The sequence below is a fragment of the Staurois parvus genome, unplaced genomic scaffold (assembly GCF_062004578.1).
Source record: "Staurois parvus isolate SC_StPar_1 unplaced genomic scaffold, SC_StPar_1.0 ptg000715l, whole genome shotgun sequence".
In the NCBI taxonomy this organism is placed as follows: Eukaryota; Metazoa; Chordata; class Amphibia; order Anura; family Ranidae; genus Staurois; species Staurois parvus.
The window spans coordinates 3,279,132-3,299,385 of NW_028318511.1; positions in this window are offsets into that span (position 1 = coordinate 3,279,132).

The following is a 20,254-nucleotide window of genomic DNA, read 5'->3' on the forward strand; positions in this document are numbered from 1 at the left end:
GGAATTGTGACTGTTACTATGTTTAAAGGAATGTCAGTATTTATGTTGTTGCCCATAACAACTATGCTGGGCTTATCTGAAAGTCTTTATGCTGCTCCACAGGTGGCCTCTACTTACATTTTTGCTGGGTATGTGTCTGCTAATGTTTGTAAAGTGTCTACTGCCATTACTGTCCTGCTTACCCTTGTCCGGAGCAACCGGAATGGCTCATGAGTCTATAGACATCCCTCAATAGGTGGCTCCTAAAGGTGACTATGTATGCTGTGTTTCTGCTCATGACAGTAAAATGTCCGCTGCTATCCTACTTGCAATGGCAACCACAGCGGCTCATAAATGCCTGCAAGCCTTTTTTGCTGCTCCACAGGTAGTTACAACAAAAGACTATCTTTTGCAAATACCTGCATGTTACAGTAAAGTGTGCTCTGTTTCTATATTGCTCATCACCTGTGGCAACCAGGGAGGGATGCGGCACTTGAGTGGACAACAAACGCATGGTCACACATCCGGAGTTGCTGCTGACACCCAGTCGTCCAACAATGGCTGGAGCTAAGGGTCTTGTTCTTGCCAGCAAGCTGCCTAAGTGTTTCTGCCCAGATTCAGCCATAGCAACTCCTACAATCTAGTCAGTGTGCTCAAGCCCAGAGAGGCAGGGGTTAACACCAGGGCAGGAAAGTTCCTGCATGGCATTCTGGCTGGTTGCAAAGTGTCATGAGGAGGGGTGTGGCCACGCCCATACATCTGCCCAGTACAACCCAGCATGTTGTGAGAGATCATGAGAGGAGGAAGATGGCGGCTGCACTTCCCTTGGGTCTGCAAAGTTTCGTGCCAGAGGTTACCCTGGTAGACACCGGGGTACCCTTCAAGCATAGTGGCTGCTTTGTTCTAGGAATCATGGAGGGGATGGAGAGACTGTGTCCTTAGTGCAGGCAACCACTGCCCTGATTGGAGCGTGGATCAGGTGAGGGCAATGTGAGGTGCCATTGGCCAGGCAGCTGCCCAGCGATCTGGCGCCACCCACATATACGGCCAACTTGCATACAGGACTATGTACTGAGAAGCAGGAGCGACAAAAGATCAGAGGATGTCTTGCTTTGGATCTTCAGAGAAGGGTAGAGTCTTGTAATGGTGACTTCCCCACACCGTTAACAGACCCCATCACCCGAGGTTGGCCTGCTGCAACCTACTTACCATCCAGAGATGCTGCTGATTAGCTGGTGCCCTCCAGCACTGCCCAGTACAAGCCAGTTGATGTTTTGGAGAAGCCAGCTTCATCCTCCAGCCCTGCACAATCCGGAAGGAGCCAGCCAGTGAGGACAGCCATTCCTCAGGTGAGGCGGTGGAGAGTAGTGGGTAGGTGAATTGCGGGTGCCCCAAAATTTTGGCACAGTTTAGGCCCTTAGAGGTGAAGGCAGAGCAGGAAGCCTGCCCCCAAAGATTCCAAGAAAGAGTGGGATTGAGGGACAGTACTGAGGACTATGAGAATTTGACAGGGCTGTCAGGGAGCTCATACACCTCAGAACCTGTTGGACTTCCACCCAGAAATCAGTCTGTTCAAATGCCCCCTCAGCCCATGCCTGAATTTGTTGCACCCTGGTCCAGGACTAAGGCTTGAAATCCATAATTCAAAAAGCTGGTTTGCAGGGCCCTGGACCTCTATGCTTTCTCAGGAAAAAGAAACAAGTTGCCCAGATTCTCCTTGTTCCAAAGGGCTATATAAAAATGAGTGGCTCTAGAGTGGGGATCAAACTACCCCTACATCCCCCAAGTCATTATGGACATTGTCAATGACTCCGGACAGGAATGGGAGAATAACCTTGTTTGGGATTATCTTCATGTCCCTAATTCTTTGTGGGGTCCATATCTTACTGCGACTTGGAGCTGGTTCTTGGAGATTAAGGAAGAATGGAACAGGGGCCGGGTCATCTATAAGGACAGAGTGTTGCTCGTGAGGGCAGGGAGGCCTAAAGTGGCCTACTCCATCTCTGCCCGCAGAACTGATGGTTACATTGTTAGACTTTCCAGCCCCAAGCAATATTATTGAGGATGGATGTAGGATTGCCATCTCAGTAGGCCTTGCTTAGTGTTTCTTTTTCAGACTGAGACGGACTTTATTTTGCCTTTATAGATGATCTGAGAATAGCTCCAAGGACTGCTTAGTTTGTGTGATCACTTCTTTAGGAGGGGCTCCTCCCTCAAACAAAGGCATTAGGTCCTACTGCTTAGTCATTTAGCCAGTTAGGACTGTATTTACCTTTTTGCTTTTCTTTACTGTCTTGCAGGTCTTCAGGATGGCTGTCTCCCTGCATCAAGAACAAGAAGCTAGACTCAAAACTCTTATGGATGATTTACCTCAGGTGGGAGTGTGACAGACCCAACCGCGACAGGGGCTTTTGGAGGGAACTGCAGGATAATCTCTTGGCTACTGACCATGGCCCTGGCATCTGAGGGGGCTCTATTCCTTGGTGTGTGCCTGGGGGGACCTTTTGAGAAGATTACTTTGGATTAAAGTCCATGTTTCCCAAAACACACAGAACTGGAGGACCAGGATACAGATTTGGGGTCTCTGTGCCAAAATCAGCAATGGCTGCTTTAACTTCCCCCTTCCTAGACTCAGAGACTCTAAGCAGATGTTGATATAATCAGCTCAAAACAAACCTGATGTGAGGACCCTTCCTCTAATCTGTTTATTAAGGTGTTCTGTGTCTTTCTACCATTGTGTGACTCCTAGGTGTGCATTCCATTGTTAATTTGTTAATTGAGTCACCTATTGTTTGTCTGTTGGTCCTCTTGGAGGCTCCTGCATGTTGAGATTACTCTGATGTCAGATTCACCTCATTACTAATCAGTGTTGGATGTTTATCCCAATGTATAATACACTGTTCAACAGGTAAAAAGTTTTGGGCATAAAATTAGCTAATCTTACATAATTTTGGGGTGCTGAAAACTGTAAAAAATGTTGATTGGCTCTAGTTTCCATGATATATTCACCCATCTAATGACGTAAGCCATTCAAAATTATGATGCAACTTCAGCTGCATATTGCGCAATTGATACTGGTGACCAATAGAAAATTGCATGTATACTGAGATGATGCAATATTAGCCTTTAATTGCATCACTTCACTGCATAAAAGCTGCAGTATCTGTAGCTGATTGTAGTTCGACAGCGTCTTTACATTTCGTTTTATGCTTATATAGGCTACTCAGTAATGCCTCGAACTTGTGTGAATAAAGCAGATAATTTCTGCTATATCTGCGGTGAAATAACTTTTATCTCACAAAAAAGGAGGATAACAGGAATGATTAAGAAAGCCTACAACTTGTATTTTTAGCTGCAAGATAGGAGACCAGGACAAGAGCTGGGCACCACATATATGCTGCAATTCTTGTGGGACGGCACTGGAGCAATGGTTGAATGGAAAAAAGGCATCTATGCCTTTTGCTGTGCCAATGATTTGGAGAGAGCCAACAGATCATGTTAGTAATTGTTACTTTTGTATGGTGCCTCCAATTGTAAAAGGGCTAAATAAGAAGAAAAAGTTATCTGTGCACTATCCAAATATTCCATCGGCAATACGTCCAGTTCCTCATGGAGAGGGGCTACCAATTCCTAAAGCACCAGAATCCTTCGTGGCTAAGTCAAGTGAGGAAGAACCTGAAGCGTGTAGTCACGTGCAGTTGTAAGAGATAGCCCTTTACTCGAATACAAGAGAAAAGCCAAGAGAAGCAAAACCGACACAAACTGAAGACAAAACTAGTGAGAATCCTAAGTATTAAAATGATTCAACTTAGCTTATGGCTATAATTTTTCTTGGTAATCCTATGCAATATATTATGCCATTTAGGCTTTGTTATGTAGTCAATATCACTTGCTTTATATTTGTGGAAAGACATCTATCTATATAATTATTGTGCATTATGTAGTCATTACGCCTATAGTAGAAAACTTTCCGTTTACAGAAAAACTAGAGCCAATTGACAAATTTCATTGTTATATTTGAACTCAGAATGTGAAATTCATTAAGAAATGGATCCTTTTGTTTCCAAAACTGGCAAAAAATAAAAACTTGTTGAACAGTGATATTTGTGTTTATTGTCACTGTGGACACTACCCCTATTTCTGAAGTGTATAAAATCCTGTGTTTTCTGTTCAATAAAAAGTTCCAGTTTGGTATCTAAACTGGTCTTGTCTAGTCTTGGGTCCAATGCCGGGCTATAATACCTTGGTCCTGTGTCCCAGTGGCAAGGAAGCAGTTCTCTGATGGAATCACCCAATCAGGGTGACAAGCGTTTCATCACAGGGAAGTGTTCCATTAGGCATCTGTGCATATGTTGATGTACTGCATATTGTTTATTTCCCTTCTAGTTGTCAGACTTTGTCAGGGTATCAATATGTTCCTAATGTAAATTTTGACATTATGCAAATGTCTATATTTGTATACAAATATTTATTCTGTAAATATTTTATTTCCCCTTCCCAATTTTGTTCAATTTCCCCCTTACCTTTTTTTGTATGGGATGCCCAATGCTGGGCTCAGGAAAAAGTTTTCTTCTTTTTGTCCCCCAGCCAATGGGGACATGGTTGTGCTCAGTGGGGGGTGAATTTAGCACCCTCCTAGTCAGCTAATCCCAGGCAGCTAATTGTTAGAGGCTGAGTAGTAGCCTGGGTGTAATAGCCAGGTGGGCTAAATTTAGGTCTGAGCTGAGAGGCTCTGCAGACCAGATCTCTGGGATTTCCACCTGCTCTAGGACTTTGTAGAAAGATCTAGAAGCAGTGGGTGGGGTATAGGGAGTGGCTGGTCTCTACTCTTAGAGGATTCTGGCCAATCCCCAACAGAAGGCTTGGCAAGGGGTTAGGACAGCCTTTAATAATTACTCAGCCTGCTCAGCAGCAGGAGAGTTATAGAGAGTTTGTGGGAAAGATCAGAAAGTAAGGCTGGAGAGCAGGAGCCTGGGAGGGAGCCCAGATGGAGAGGGGCTCACCTCCAGGCAGGGACCATGGAAGAAGGAAAGCTTGGGACTTCACTGGTCCCCTGAGAGGGGATCACCTGTGTGGCAAGGAAGGAGAAGCTCAGCTAGAAGGCCTGGTAGCAGCCACCAACCCACTGGCAACACAGGAGAATGACTAAGTGAGTAGACCTGCACCACCTGGGCTAGATAGGGGAAGGAGCACTCTAGTGGGAAACCACATTAGCAACTACCCAGGACTGTCTTAACTTTAAAGTGTCTGCACTGGATCCCCTGCTCAGGAAATTCCCCCAGAACAGCTGGATTATGAGAGTCTGGGGACTGAGGTGGCACTACAGGTTGCACAGGCTAGCTCTCCAACAGAGACTGTTTGCTGTAAAAAACTTATATATATATACTGCTAAAAAAAATTAAAGGAACACATTTAATCAGAGTATAGCATCAAGTCAATTAAACGTCTGAAATATTGATCTGGTCAGTTAAGTAACAGAGGGGGTTGTTAATCAGTTTCTGCTGCTTTGGTGTTAATGAAATTAACAACAGGTGCACGAGATGGGCAACAATGAGACAACTCCCAAAACAGGAATGGTTTTACAGGTGGAGGCTACTGACATTTTTTTCCCTACTCATCTTTTCTGACTGTTTTTCACAAGTTTTGCATTTGGCTAGGATCAGTGTCACTACTGGTATCATGATACGATACCTGGACCTTAAAGAGCTTGCACAGGCAGTCCAACTCCTCCAGAATGGCACATCAATATGTGCTATTGCCAGAAGGTTTGCTGTGTCTTCTAGCACAAGTGTGTGTCTTCTAGTCTCAAGAACATGGGGGAGATTCAAGGAGATAAGCAGTTACTCTAGGAGAGCTGAACAGGGCCATAGAAGGTCCTTAACCCATCAGCCGGACCAGTATCTGCTCATTTGTGCAAGGAGGAACAGGATGAGCACTGTCAGAGCCCTACAAAATGACTTACAGAAGGCTACTGGTGTGAATGTCTCTGACCAAACAATCAGAAACAAACTTCATGAGGGTGGCCTGAGGGCCTGACATCCTCTAGTGGGCCCTGTGCTCACTGCCCAGCACCATAGAGCTCAATTTGCATTTGCCATGGAATGCCAGAATTGCCAGGTCTGCCACTGGTGCCCTGTGCTTTTTCCAGAGCAGGTTGACCCTGAGCACATGTGATAGATGTGCAAGGGTGTGGAGAAGCCATGGAGAATGTTATGCTTCTTGAAACATCATTCAGCATGACTGTTTTGGTGCTGGGTCAGTGATGGTCTGGGGAGGTATATCCATGGAGGGACACACAGACCTCTACAGGCTAGACAATGGCACTCCTTGGACCATTGTCAGACCCTGGTGCAGTGGGTCCTGGGTTCCTCCTGGTGCACGACAATACCCAGCCTCATGTGGCAAGAGTATGCAGGCAGTTCCTGGAGGAAGAAGGAATTTATACCATTAAATGACCCCCACGCTCGCCTGACCTAAATCCAATAGAACACCTATGTTTTGGTCCATCCAACGCTGCCAGGTTGCACCTAAGACTGTCCAGGAGTTCAGTGATACCCTGGTCCAGATCTGGGAGGAAATACCCCAGGAAACTATCTTTTGTCTCATTAGGAGCATGTTGTCAGGCATGCATACAAGCATGTGGGGGTCATAAAAAATACCATCTTGGGGGCGTGGTCTGCCGCGATCCGGAATGGCCGCTTAAGCCAGGAGCTCCCGCCGGCCGAGGACTTCTCCTTCTTTTGCATGGAGGATCGGGTGAGGCAGGGGCACAGGACCATGGGGAAATCGGACCGGAACACACCCGGTTCCCGTTCCCGTTCCCCATGGGTCCCTAATCAGCCGCAATCGCGGCATATACAGGAGCTGTTCCGCTCCCAACAGAGGGACAGGGCCCAAGCAGCTTCCCCCTCTCCCCCCCCTCCTTCCTCCTCCACGGCAGCCTGTGTTCAAAGCAGTGACACTGAGCATGTCACTGACACAGTCCCGCAGCATGACCTCTCCTCTGACTCCCAGGCATTATCCCTCAGAGATCTTCAGGCGGTGGCTGCAGATATTAAAGTCACACTCACCACCGCCCTCAGTGACCTGCGAGAGGATTTACTTTCCTTAGGCACAAGGCTGGAGGGAGTGGAACTTGCTAGCCGCAATAATACAGACGCCATAGCAGAAATACAGCAGACAACAGTCTCACACGCATCGCATATCCGTGAATTCTACAGACAAATAGAGGATTTGGATAACCGTGGACGCAGACATAACATTAGACTCCGTGGTTTGCCAGAATCTGTGGAACCGAACGACATCTCTACAACGGTTGTGGCGATCTTTAATGACCTACTGGGTCGCCCGCCGGCCACGCCTATAGAGTTGGAACGAGCACACAGAGCACTCCGTCCCAGGGGCAGAGATTCTGATCCCCCAAGAGATGTAATATGTTGCCTAGTCAGCTTCCCACTAAAAGAGGACATCCTCAGGCGCGCCAGGGACAGAAGGCGCCTCTTATATCAGGGGTCTGAAATACATTTATTCCAGGATCTCTCCAATATTACTCTGCAACAGAGACGGGAACTTCGCCCCCTATTGGATGCACTCCGTTCACATAACATACCATATAGGTGGCGTTTCCCATTTTGTCTTTCCGCACAGGCGCAGGGGCGCACAGCCTACCTGCGAGTTCCGGAGGATCTGCCTAATTTCTGCACTTCCCTAGATATCCCACTAATCGACCTCCCCGATTGGTATAGCAATATGCGTCTCCCAGGTGTTCCGGAATCCAGACCGATGCCAAGTGAGATGGAATGGCAGGGCTCTGGCTCTCGCCGACGCCGATTGATTCCCGCAACCCCGCCGAGACTTCCAGCCGGTGGCTCTACCAGCATAACCAGCCCGACGGCCTCTCCTGCTCATCGCAGGCCTCGTCATGAGGCTTAGAGACCCTTCTCTACATTCTGTCCTGATTTCCTTAATTTACTGTGCGCTACCGCTGGTTTCATTACTCACGATCCGTTCAGCCACTCTTCGGACTTTGTCTGCAAATTCCTTGTCCCATTTCGCCTTACTTATGGAGCTTTCTGATCTATCATCCTGGGATCTTCCCTCCACATGATCTGGACTGGACTCATTGGTACTCTTGCACACAGGCAGCCCTATGCATCTGGGGCCACTAAGATCTCATCCCTACGATTCTTGACCCTTAATGATTGTTTGGCACAGAATATTCCTATAAGTTCCTCCCTTCTACCCGCCCATTTTCTGCACCACCGCTGTCGCTTCGCAACGGGAATATCGGATCTACAACCAATTTAGTGCCTAACCTCCTCCATGACACCTCTGATAGGTCTATTGCCATCTAGAGACCCCGGGTGGACTCCGGAGGGCTCCGATCCTCTTCCATCTCCTGCACAGCTGACTCCGAGCCTATCCTGGGGACCTCCGAGGATATCGAGTTCGCCAATGAAGGACTTTAGGTCCCCCCACACGCATCGTATTCATCTCGCCTTGCACCGTTTCCAGAAGACCGAGTTGGGAGAGGATGAAGAGAGTTCCTCAGCACCAATTATCCTTTTTCACGTACTCTGATGAGCGGGTTGCTGAGTTTGGATTGGGAAGGGTGGGGGGGGGGGGGGAAACCTTTGCTTATAATTTATTTATTTATTTATTTTTTTTAACCTTCACATTGTTGCTGTGCACCTGTGAACGAGCATCACCTCAATGAGCTCTCCGGATGGAGACTCCTTGCAGAAATCGGTCTCTCCCATCCCGCTCTATATCCTTTTTCACCTTCTGAATACTAATGAGTACTTCTGATGAGGCTCCAATGTAGGTACTCTGCCTGTGCCTTCTTCTTCCCTCCCCAGGCATTTCCTCCTATCTGATATGAGGTGCTGCTCGGGTCCAGGAGTACCTTGAGAGTCCAGGCCGGGGGGGGTCGTTCTGTTATATTAGTTGTTCTCAATTTAGTATATTGTGTTTTTTTGATATGCGATATTTGAGCTGTATGTTTTTTTTCTGCACATGTTATGCCTTTCTGTTCCTTTGCCAATATTTTGTGACTTCATGTGTTGTGCGACACTGCCTGTTCTCTCCCTGAGGAGAGGGCGGTCTGACCGTTCTATGAAGCCATACCTTTGAGGACGACATTCCTAGTAGTTCCACCACGGTATACTCGTGACACTATATTTCCGCTTTAGAATTCCTACGTAGTGCTTTGTTCATATGGGTATCTCCCAAACATTGATATGGCTTGTTGTCTGTCTCACTTCCCTCACTTCCCTCCTAGCGCAGGCTACCGTTCTGTTCTTGACCCCAATTTCTCGCTAAATCCTGAGCCATACGTCCTACCAGGTGAGGGTTGATACATCTCCCTCGCCGGCTGGGTGTAGTCCCTCTCTGTGCATGCCCTATCCTCGCCCTACCTCTCCATTCCCTGCACTTTTTAAGGTCTTCCGTACGGCGGGCCTCTTTTTTTATTTTGGATTTCGGCCCACTGCGTTCCCCACACAGTAAGCTCGGAGAGCTTTTACTGACTCTTGCCGGCTGTTTTTACTCCCTCCTTTCTCTTTTCTGTTACCCCTTAACCCCCCCCCCCCCATCTTCTCTTCCTTTCTCTTCTCCTTTTTTCTTATATATCTAGGCGGATTAGCTGGTCTACTCCTCCCGCTGGTAGTTCTGTGTTTTTTTTTTTTTTTTTTTTTTTTTTTTTTTCGTACCTGTGTCTACTCTCCTCCTTTCCCCTTTCTTATTTCTCTTTTCTTTTATTTTATTTTGTTTTTCTTTCATTTATCTCTTTAATTTTTTTTTTTTTTTTTTTCTTCTCTCCCCCCCCCCCCCCCCCCAATCCTATTCCCATCCTTTTAGTACCCCGTGTTCCCTTTTTTTAGGTTGCTTTCACACTCCTCTTTGGACATGTCTTCTCGCAAATCGTTGTCAGGACACTTGTCACTGAAAGTTCTATCTCTTAATGTGAAGGGTTTGAACACACCTGAAAAACGCTCCATTCTGCTCTCCTATCTATCTAAACAAAGAGCGGATATCGTTTTCCTTCAGGAAACGCATTTTAGACAGGATGTCATTCCCAAGCTCTTTAACTCACGTTATCCGACAGTCTATCATGCCCCTAACCCTCATGCCAAATCAAAAGGTGTCGCCATCTTGATTGCAAAACATCTCCCTTTAACTATAACGGAGTCGCTCCCTGACTCAGAAGGTAGGTTCCTGTTTCTAAAAGGCACTTTTGCCAACAGACCCATTACACTGGCAAATTTATATGCGCCCAATACCAAGCAGGTTCCCTTCTTCCGCTCAATCTCCACCTCTCTTTCTTCTTTTCAGTCGGGTGTACTGATCTTGGGGGGAGACCTTAATGTCCCTTTATGCCCCTTATTGGATTCTTCCTCGGGCAGTTCATTTTTACCATACAAATCCCTAAGACAGATCCGCATACAACTCCAGGATTTACAACTTCACGATTCTTGGCGAATCCTACACCCGAACGTTAAAGATTATACGTTCTTTTCTCCTCCACACAATAAGTACTCCAGAATTGACTACATTTTTCTCTCGCAAGTGGATCTGCCGTTTCTTCATGACACCTCCATTGAACCAATGGTCCTATCGGATCACCATCCCATAACCATGACGTTGCGTTTTCCTGAAAAACACTCCCGCTCTAAGATTTGGAGATTGGACGCATCTCTTCTTTCCGACCCAACACACGAAGCCGAGATCCGCTCCCAATTGGTAGATTACTTCGCGACCAACCAGACTTCAGATACCTCCTCCTTGACGCAATGGGAGGCACATAAATGCGTAATTCGCGGGATTCTCATAGCCATGGCTACGAAGCGTAAAAGGGAGAGACAAGCACATTTGTGACGACTTATGGAGCGCATCCAGTTTTTGGAAAGAGTTCACAAACACAGTCAAGCGGCTTCTACCTTGACTGAACTCACAAACACTCGCACGCAGCTTTTGACCGAACTGGGTAAGGTGGCTAAACGTAGATATGTCTTGTCTCAAAAATTATTTTATGAGTTTGCAAACAAAAGCGGGCGATTCCTCGCCAGATCCCTTCAAGCGAAAAAGTCGAGCTTAACAATCCACAAAATCAGGGGTCCAGACGGTTCTTTTGCCACCACTAATGCTGACATTGCTTCTCATTTTGAGCAGTATTATAAGGCATTATATAACCTCCCTCCGGAACGTCCCCCACCTGAAACCAACAAACTCAGAGCCACGGTGATCTCGGACTTTCTTCATCTTTATAGCCCTTCTGCACTTTCTGAGACATCCGCCCTGGAACTGGAGCAAACTATCACGGCAGAGGAACTGTCGCGGGCCGTCAAACAAATGAAGTCTGGTAAAAGCCCGGGCCCTGATGGCCTGTCTGCGGTATATTACAAGGAGTTTTTACCCATCTTGTCCATCCCCTTCCTCTCGGCTTTCAACACTTTCTCTTCACTCCCTGTGCCGTGTCATCGCCTTTTAGAAGCGCACATCACTGTCATACCCAAAGGAGATAAGGATGCAACTTTGGTTTCCAATTATAGGCCCATCTCCCTTCTGAATGTAGACGTGAAACTTTATGCTAAAATTCTGGCCAACCGTCTCCTCCCCTTACTCCCTTCTTTGATTAACCTCGATCAAGTGGGTTTCATCCCTGGCAGGGAAGCGAGAGACAATACTATCAAGGCCCTCAACCTTATCCATTGGCTTCGCACATCAAAGTCTCCTGGGTTCCTTCTCTCTTTGGACGCTGAGAAGGCCTTTGACAGAGTGTCCTGGGATTATTTGAGGGCAACCCTTCAGGCGATTGGTTTGAGAGAACACATGCTTAATTTCATCATGACCCTGTATTCTGGACCCACGGCACAGGTTCGGGTGAATGGCCATTTATCGAACCATTTCTCTCTCGGCAATGGCACGCGCCAGGGCTGCCCCCTTTCTCCTCTCCTCTTTGTGCTATCATTAGAGCCACTGCTGCGTAAACTCCGTTCCAACCCAGATATTAAGGGCGTTTCCGCACCGGCTCAAGAGTATAAACTCGCCGCCTATGCGGATGACATTTTGCTGTTTCTAACGGAACCTCGGACCACCTTGCCCAATTTGCTTAAAGATTTCTCACTTTTTCAATACATGTCGAACCTTAGAATCAACCATTCAAAGTCATACGCCCTCAATGTCACCCTCCCTCCTGATGTAGTCTCATTTTGCCGATCGCAGTTCCCGTTTAGATGGGACAGTGAGACTCTCACTTACCTGGGCATTCAGCTTACGTGCGACCTCTCTGACCTTTATGTAAAAAACTTTATCCCAGCACTTAAATCCATTCAGGAAGATCTCACTAAATGGCATCGACCATGCTTTTCCTGGTTCGGCAAAGCTGCTATATTGAAAATGAACATTCTCCCCCGCCTCCTCTATTTATTTCAAACCTTACCTATCCAATTGCCACCCGCCTTTTTCGCTTCATGTAGGAGAATGTGCTCCTTCTTCCTTTGGAACCACAAGCGTCCGCGCATATCTTTCTGCCAATTGGTTCTCCCCAAATCCAGGGGTGGGATTGGGCTCCCAGACCTCAGGCAATATCATTGGGCCTGCCATCTTTGCAGAATTATAGATTGGAATATTCATTCGACTACCAAAGACTGGGTGCATCTCGAAAACTCCTTCTCTCCTTCTCCTATAGCTTCGATCCCGTGGCTCTTGACGAAACATACCCCCCAGGCCCTTCTCACTCATCCACTGATTGGCCCTACCTTGCGCATCTTCCGCTTGACATGCAAGTCGGCCTCCATCTCGGATGCCCCCAACCCTTTAACCTCCCTTTGCTTAAACCCGGACTTCCCTCCGGGTATGCACAAGGCCTTCCTGTCGGAACATTGGCCGTATGACCAGGTGAAAGCCGAACACTTTTTTCATAAAGGCCAATTGAAATCCTACTCCTCTTTGGCGAGCACCATGAAAGATCGTACCTTCCCCTTTTGGGCCTACCTTCAAATCAGGCATTTTCTCATATCCTCTGCTCACCGCCACAAATGGACTCGTCCTCTCACCCCCTTTGAATCAATTTGTTCTAAGGCTGAACCCCAGCGGCATCTAATCTCATCCATGTACCTCCTTCTCACCGGTGCTGGGAATCCTAACTCGCTCCCCGCTTGCCGAGCTTGGAGGAGAGACCTTGATATAGATTTTTCTTCCTCAGATTGGGACCAAATTTTTACATACTCCCACAAATGTTCGCTGAATGTATCGACCCAAGAAAACGGATACAAGCTAGCTTCCCGTTGGTACATTACCCCTTCCAGAACTCATCGTTTTAACCCTTCTCTACCTAATAATTGTTGGAGATGTGGAGCACCTGATGGGTCCCTTCTCCATATTTGGTGGTCCTGTCCTATCGTCCTGCCCTTCTGGCGGGAAGTCCACCGTATAACCTCGTCAATGTCCACTTTACCTCTCGATTTCTCCCCGGCCCAATTTCTCCTCCACCATACACCGCTCCCCAAACGTCTATACTTCCGATCGTTAGCAATGCATATGATTAATGCTGCTAGACTTTGTCTTCCTGTGCTTTGGAGATCTACTCAACCCCCCTCAATAAAAGATTGGTTCACTCGTCTGGGAAGAATTGCAGAGATGGAGGAGCTGATTGCTTCCTCCCAAGATAACCCGACTAAATTCTCCCATACTTGGTCGTGTTGGATCCACTTCCGAACGACCCCCGAATACCAATCCCTCATGGGTCTTTCTACCTGACTCTGAGCCAGACCTGTGGCTTTATATTACACTCTGTATTGTACTGACTCCTCGACCCTTGCTAGGCTGTCGATGACACTTTTCTATTATATCCTTTTCACTGATCAGGTAGTGAGACACTCCTTTTCCCTGGTGCCCGATTGTCTGCTTTATGTCTCTATCCCCTAGGGGACGAGCACACCAGCTCTGTCCTTGGAGCTTCCACCTATATGACATGTCTATCCATACCGCCCCCCCCCCCCTTAGTCTCCTTCCCCTTTGACCCTTACCCCCCTTCCCCCCCTTTTTTTTTTTTTTTTTTTTCTTCTTTGGCTTTCCAGCTTCTCACCATTTTTTGTTTTTTCTTTCCTCCCGACTCCTTCCTCTTTGTGCCCTGTACCTGCCATTACTGTCTTTGCTGTTTTTCACATCTTCTCCACTTCATTTTTTCCCTTTTTCTTTTTCCTCTACACTTATGTTTATTCCGCTGTCCATAGGCAACCTAATCTCACACCCGGATTACACTTGCACATGTGCCTCTCCCATTCCATGGAGTAATTTTCATATGCGTTGGCTACCTTTGAGTGGTACCTTTGCTGCTCCTCCTGGATAACACCGAGCTTTCTATATTTTCGCTACTTCTTCCTTGCACATTGTATTACATTGTACAATTTATACCATTTATATGTTTTGACTTTTTCTCAATAAACTTTGTGGAACAAAAAAAAAAAAAAATACCATCTTGAGTTGCTGCAATGAAATTTTAGCAAAATGGACTAGCCTGCTGCATAATTTTTTCACTTAGATTTCCAGGGTGTTTTTGAATTCAGTCCTCTGTAGGTTGATAATTTTTATTTCTATCAAACGATGGGGCATCCTTACATTGCTAATACATTACCCAGTCCATATCAATATAGATATCTAGAATTATATTTTTCCCTATTGAGATCTGATGTGTTTTCAAAGTGAGCAGTATATATATATTATATACAGTAATTATAGATAGAGAGTGAAAGAGAGAGAGCGCAAAGATGAGCAGACAAATGTGTGCCAAGCAAGGCATTAAACACATTGCAAGTCAAAAAATATACTGAATCGTTTCTTATATGATAAGTTCACCATTGGGAACATATTACGTTTCACCTATTTTTTTTGGGTGGAACATGTAATGAGTTCCCACTGCCGGAGCCACTGCCCGCTCTGCCGCATAGAGTGACAGCTAGTGGGTGAAAAAATGCGGCTCCAGCTGGCCGCGTCATTCATTCACATAATTCTGCAGCTGTTGACTTGTTTTTCAATTAACTACCATGGTTCTGTTGAGCGCTGTAGTAGTTCATTCTCTCTTCCTGTCATTGTGTATCTGCTTGCCCATACGAGGTACGAGCACACAGATACACTGACAGGATGCAACAGGGTTTCCAACCTCCCGCAACTTTTTTACAGAGAGAACATGGAAAATTTACAGACAGAGAACATTTTTTTTACCAACAACCTGAAATATGACAGAACTCCTGTTAGAAACCTAAAACAATCGATATTCAAACAGTATAAACAGTCTGTAAACACTGATAATACCCATAACAGGTATGAGTTGCATACAGAGTGCAGGGTTCAAGGGTGCATTGTATACATCATGCAGGGTTCGGGGTGCACTGCATATAGACTGCAGGGTTTAGGGGTGCACTATGTACAGTGTGCAGGGACCCCCCTTTTCCCCCAAATCCCCCCTTCCCGGAGTATAGTGCTTTACTCCCACCCCCAAATCTCCCTCCTTGGCAATACCTGATAGAGAACTGCATCTGCAGAAGAGTAGGATAGGTTACTTAGGAGGAGTGTAGCTGTTGGGCTTGTAGGTCTGGGGGCTCAGGCTTCAGTAGCTGTTGACACCAGACAAGCACTGGGTTCCAACTACCTATCTATGCAGTGAGTCAGCAGGCGGTGCACAGATGAGATCACTCCACAGCCGAAACTAGAGGAGCAAGGTTGGCAAATTCGGATACCTGCTCCTTCCGCTGCCAGCTCCAGCCTTCTTCTATTTAAAAATAATCCCAACTGGCTCCACACTCAGCCTAGACAAGAGGCTGCTGGTAGTGCATCAAGCTGTCAAGCAGTTCTTTCTTACTTTTAAAAAGGGTGAACTTATCCTTGGTGGTAATAAAGTGTTGATAAAAGCAGAAGGTTTTTTTACCTTAGCCCATTTTATACATTTTATGCATGAATGTAAAAAACCTGCATGCAGCTCCCCATTATACTCACCTGAGCCTGATCTCAATCTAGAGATGTGCAGGAGAGCAGAGGCTCTCTCGGCTCTCTCGGTTCTCTCCCTCCTCATTGGTTCAGACACAGTAGTGAGGAAGGAGCGGGTGCAGGGCTGAGTCACGCTCTGTGTGTCTTATAGATACACAGAGAAGGCTTGAGATTGAGCTCATACAGTAAGTGTGCCATATTAAGAAGTGCTGGTGGGGGAAGAAGAGGATTAGGGCTGCTCTGTGAAAAACTATTGCATGGAACAGGTATGTAAGTATGACATGTTTGTGTAGAGCCATAAACGGCAAAGTGAACATAAATGAGCACACGGCAGACAAAGTAATAAGAATGTTAAATTGGCAAACATTAGATTTTATACCCCTAACCAGAATAAAGAGGGTAAGTTAGTAAATCAGTAAAAAACAATATTAGTAAACGTTAAATGAAGTATATATGATGATAATACTACAGTTGGTTAGAGTGCACTCTAAGGTATTGGCTGGGATGCAGCGTCTCTTAGGAAACAAAAAAAAAAAACCCACAAGGCCGCAGGGCAGCAACTGTTTGGGGCAGTCTTTAGTTCTGACTCTTCAGCCAGCTAAATGTTAGGGCCCATTGGCATGCATTAAGGCAGTCAATAATACCTGCAAGCAGTACTAGATCTACAGAGTAACTGGAAGGTAGTTCCTAATGGCTCGGTCACTAACAGTGATAGCAAGTAGCAGACAGAAGACCCTCTCACCAGACCCAGTGACACAGCAGCAGTGGTCTCTCTTATCAGGTACCAACTCACTCTAGGTTGCCCGTGGTAGGTAGTTTCATCGCTCTCTGTATCCTCTGGCTGTCCCTCACACAGCTGTAGGCTCCGCTGACCAGGCTTTTCCTCTCTTAGGTGGATTTACCTTTACACAATCCTGTCACACTCAGCTCCTGTCACACTCTGAGGAGAATCCTTTTTCTGGAAAAATATGGTTCTCTCCTCCCTACTGCTGATTGGTCCATTGCTGTTGCTAGAAGAGAGGGGAAGAGAGTCCAAAAACACAGTCCTCTCATGTGGTTCAACTTTGTGCTACTGACAGGAGAAGGGGGGGGGCAGTGGAGACATACACAGACAACCTACAGCTTACCTCCCCCCAGCAGTGTATTTAGGTTTTGTGCTGGCCTAGGCAACACAAAAATGGGCACCCCCCCACAGACATTTACCAAAAACACCCCAGCCCCCCATTACCACCTGAAAGAGCCTTCCACTTCCATGGGGCACCCCACCCTAACAAGAGATAAGACACTCACCTTCACAGCTCCGGACATCTCTGGAAACAAGAGTCAGGCTCTGCATACACCATCAAGCAACCTGCAGCCTCTCTCAGATCCCACCTGGTCCCCGTGCTGTGTGTGTCCCTTCTTCCATTTCTTCTTTCAGGGGACAATGCTGCCCCCCTGAAAAATGCTGCTGCCCCCCTGAAAAATGCTGCCCTAGGCAAATGCCTTGTTTGCCTTTTGGTAAATACACCCCTGCCTCCCCCTTGTTATAGTACAGATGGCTATCTTCAAAGTAAACTGGTGGAGAGGGCAGGCAGATTAACCCCGGAGGAAGGGGAAGGATTGGCTGGCCAGCTACATTTGTTATTGGAGGAGCCTGCAGCAAAAGTGTTTGTCTCAGGTACAAGTGTTTCTGGTACAGCCCAGCTAGGTACAGATGTTTCTGGTACAGCCCAGTTGGGTACAAGTGGTTCTGGTGCAGTCCAGTCAGGTGGGGATGAAAAGGTTAAACTTAATGTACCGGTGAATGAAACGTCTAGTTCACAGCCTGAGGATGTAAGTTCTACACTAAGTGCCTCCAACATCCCTTAGCTACAGGAAACAAGAAATAATAGCTACAGATCCTATGTCATACCTGTAGTTTCTCAGGTGCTGAGATAAAGGAAAGAGGCTGCCGAGCATCATGCTGAAATAAAGGACTTAACCCTGGTTCACATATATGCGGCCGTGCGGGCCGCGTTTTGAGCGGCCATGAGAGCCCATTCATTTGAATGGACTCCCGTGCCCTGTGACACGCAGGAAAGAAGTCCCTGCACTTCTTTGTAAACTGCTGCCCACGTGGGAACCTCAGTTCCCAGTGCGGTTGCGATTTCCAGCACGGGTGACATGCCATTAGAATTAATGACACCCACCCGCGGGTCCGCATTCTTTTGTGCGAGTGGTGCAGCTGCATGGATTGTTGTGTGGATCCACAGCGGCACCACCCACACATATGTGAACCGAGCGTTATAGATGGAAGCTTCCCGTTAGCATGCACCTTTTTCTCTGAGTCATGCAGTCATATTTCCACCCTGCCCTGTACATGTACCAGACACAAAAATTTTAAAAATTCAGTTTGGCAGGGAGCGGTATTTTTTAGTAATGCTTAAAGTGAAATATTAAAAATACAAAGTTGCATTAATTAACATACCTGGAGGATGCCCTTACCCCACCTGTGAAATGACTCATCTGTGTGATGTACACATCCTACTATAGCAAAACTGACATTTACAAAGAAAAAGTGTGTGTTTGTTTAAATTATTTTTTTAAAGGCTTGCATCGGCATGACATAATAAGTTTGAAAACAAACAATTAGACCTAAAAAACTAGACAATTACATCTTTGTTTAGTATTATTGTCAACTAAAACAATGAAAAATAAAAAATATATATAATATTTTTGGATCCTATTAATAATAATTTGTAGGTCACTTTACTTGATTTCTGTAATTCAATATAAATGATACCCCTTGGACAACGGTATGGCAGATGTGATGTGTAATGAGATCATCAGGTCATCCTCCACCTTCTGGTATCCCCACACAATTTATTGCAGCCCTAGGTCTCGATCTCCAAGATGTGAAGAAGAGGCAGTGCCTTGAAACATGTCATCTTGGAGACCGTGCATATCTATTGGTACCTGCTGGTGCTGAGGACTCGAAAAACAAAGACTTCCTGTCTAGTTTTGATGTACTTCCAGCCTGGGCATCCTTGTCGCTTTGCATGCGCTCACATCCATCCTCCTCTGCAGATGTGGCTTTGTTCATACTCATTAGCTGTATGATACATCTGTGCCCTCTCTGTTCATTCCCATGCTGGTATAATAGTGATTATAGTGTGAAGTGTTATCATCTTTTTTGTGGACTTTTTTTTTTTAATTATTGAATAAAGCACTTATTTGGACTTTAGAGCAAGATTGGACACTGACTTTTATTATAGTGCTGCCACCATCATAGCAGAACTCTTACTGGGTCATGTGTGGCTCTGGATCGATCCCATAATTGAGGCTATATGTTTTTTTTCTGTGCAGAATTTGCCATTATTTCTGATATTTCCCATAAAGTACTTGCACTGTGTTCATATGTGTTTTAGAGGTATGGTGGAGTAACTAACCAAGCCTTTATCATTCTCCTCTTCTGTTCACCAGGTACAGAGTAGCTTGAAGTTATCAGCAGCTACTAAAGTACCCCGTTCTGCCTCTTCATCCACAGCAGCTACTCCTGCTGTTATTTGAGTTATTTGAGAACAGTATCCACCACATCCTGCAAGAGAATGCACAGCAAATATTTGCATCTAATGTTGAGAAGGAGAGCATAGAGAAAGCTGACAACAGACAGGAAAAACCAACTGGCAAAGATGTTTCTGCACCTTCAGCCTCTTGACAAGTTGAGCAGGAAAAGGGTGTACTTCTCCTCTTCTGTCCAGTCTGTCAAGCTCTACCCTTTTCACTTCTACACTCATGATGCAAGATTCCCCATCAGCAGCCTCCAGAGGTAGGGCTGAACATCTTTCAAGGGATGTCAGAGGTTTATCTTATGGCTCTTCCAGCAAGGAAGCGGATCATTATGGTGTTACGTAGCAGAAGGACAAGGGTAGACTAAAGCTTTTTTATATTTTCACCAACCCCACCCTGCCATCTCCAGTTGTTGCAATCAGAAGGCAAGTTTCTTTGCCTCAGTTTCTGGAACAAAAGAAGAGGAATACCCCAGCCATCCCATGCCAGCATGGCAAAATTGCTGGCTTTACAGCTCCTGCCTTTGCAGCTTGTGAATTCAGCCTCCTATTGTGAATTTTCATTCTGTGCTGTAATATATTTTCCTGACCGTTATTTTTATGCCCATAAGGTCATCCCTGCTATCCGCCATCACGTTGTAAGTAAAGTTTTCATGTTGCTGGACCATATTGTCAGCAGGAGGGTCCACCTGACCACATGTTATAGCAACATACAGCAAAACATAGCAAGTTTTGCAGCTGGCATGCCTAGGGGACAGGAG